General features: G+C 43.6%; 1 protein-coding gene across 4 annotated transcripts in view; it reads left to right on the forward strand.

The window, feature by feature from the left end:
- tuft1b (tuftelin 1b) overlaps positions 1-1820 on the forward strand; it is a 23437-nt gene that overhangs the window by 7295 nt on the left and 14322 nt on the right. The window lies entirely within an intron of this gene.

Here is a 1820-nt window from a genome sequence, read left to right on the forward strand (position 1 = left end):
CCCCCCAATAAATAAATAAATAAATAAATAAAGCGACATCCCAGTGGGAGAAACCATCAAAAACATAAAAAGGACCAAAATCTCTTGCTTGGTCGTCTACAACCACGGCAGAAGTTTTGACCTTTGACATCAGGAAGAGGCCTCCTGGGATTTGGATCTGTCACCTCCCAACTCTTCGATCGTCATCAAGAAGCTACTTCAGAAATCTTGGTTTGAAAGTTTGTAGATTTTGAACGGCGTTAGTGTGGCGAGCTGTCAAAGGTGGCGTTTCCTGTTGCTCCACATTTATTTACCGAGATATTGTGAACATTTAATATACGAAACGTTGGCTCAAGCTGAACTAACCAATGAAACCTATGATGTGAACCAACTGGAAATGTGGGCGTGGTTAACAAAAACCTCTGTTGCCAAGGAAATATAGAAATGTACTTTTGCTGATTCTGGTAAAAATGGCGTCCACTTGTTCATCTCCTCCACACGACCAAAACATCAAATGGTTGCTATGGAGATAAAGCAACAGAAAAGCCGCTATTTTGAAAAAAGTATTTGTTTCCTGCATCGATGCTCCTTTATGATGTGAACGGTTAAACCCGACTGTTGCTGTTGGCGTCAGATTTGACCTTTTGGTTTGAGTTTCTAACAGTGACGTACCTGCTGGTGTTTGGTGAGGAGTTTGTCAAACGTCACGTTGCGTTCCTGCGATAACGTGACGGATGAACGTGAGTTATCGTCTGGGCATGGACTTTCTCCTCTCGGTGTCGCCGGTTTGAGGCCTGGATCTCTGCAGTGATGGTCGAGGCAGACGCTGTCGCACAGACCTGCCGTTCAAGCCACAGCATTTAAAGGAAGCTGGAAGAACATAGATCTACAGCTTCTAGACCCGTTCAGGGTCACGGAGAAGGAGCGACCAGCCGGCGGCGGGCAGAGGCCGTCCTGCAGATATTTGCTGCTGGCGTAAAGAAACAAACGATCTGTGAACCGCAGATTAACCAGAAGCTCTTTTTAAATCTCTCCATGACTGATGGAAGGCGTGTTCTCCGTCTATCAGGTTCTCTGATAATAAGTATTTATTAGATTAGATTCAACTTTATTGTCATTACACATGTACAAGAACAGGGCAACGAAATGCAGTTTGGCATCCAACCAGAAGTGCAATAGGCAGTAAGAGCAAGTGGTATAAATATTATAAATAAGTATGGTACAGGTTATTATACAGTATATGGGAAGTATTTACAGATCACTAAAAAAACTGAGCAAGATAAACATAATGTTCAGCTCGTCCAATCAGATCTCAGAGATGTTGTTCTGGGTCAAACAGGAAGAAAAGTTTCAGGATCTAAAATCTAAAGTTAGATCAGAGATGATCTCGGCAGATCTGGATGTGAAGGAATTGTGTCGTTTTGATGGTTGTTGTTAACAGGAACTTGTGGGACTTTTAGGATTGTGTAACGTTCAGGAGGTGGTTTGAGGAACAGCATGAAGAACGTGAAGTCTTCTCCTGTTGGGGGAACTGCTGATGGGGGGGTGGAGTCATCGCCCCATGAAAATACCGGTCTGGAAGAAATAGAAACGCCAGGACGGTTCAGGTTCAGGTTCACGTTCAGGTTCAGGTTCAGGTTCAGGTTCCCGCCTGCAGGATGGCAGTCATCAAACATTTCCGACTGTTCATATAAATATAGATTAAAATCCGATTATTTCAGAACATCTTTGGTTCCGTTCCAGATCCTCTGAAACGTGTCGGGTTAGAAAATAACAGTTAAGCAGAAAAACAGATCAGGATTCACTGGCTCAACAACTGACTCACTGCAACCACACACGTG

The sequence above is a fragment of the Oryzias melastigma genome, linkage group LG11 (genome assembly GCF_002922805.2).
Source record: "Oryzias melastigma strain HK-1 linkage group LG11, ASM292280v2, whole genome shotgun sequence".
Lineage (NCBI taxonomy): Eukaryota > Metazoa > Chordata > Actinopteri > Beloniformes > Adrianichthyidae > Oryzias > Oryzias melastigma.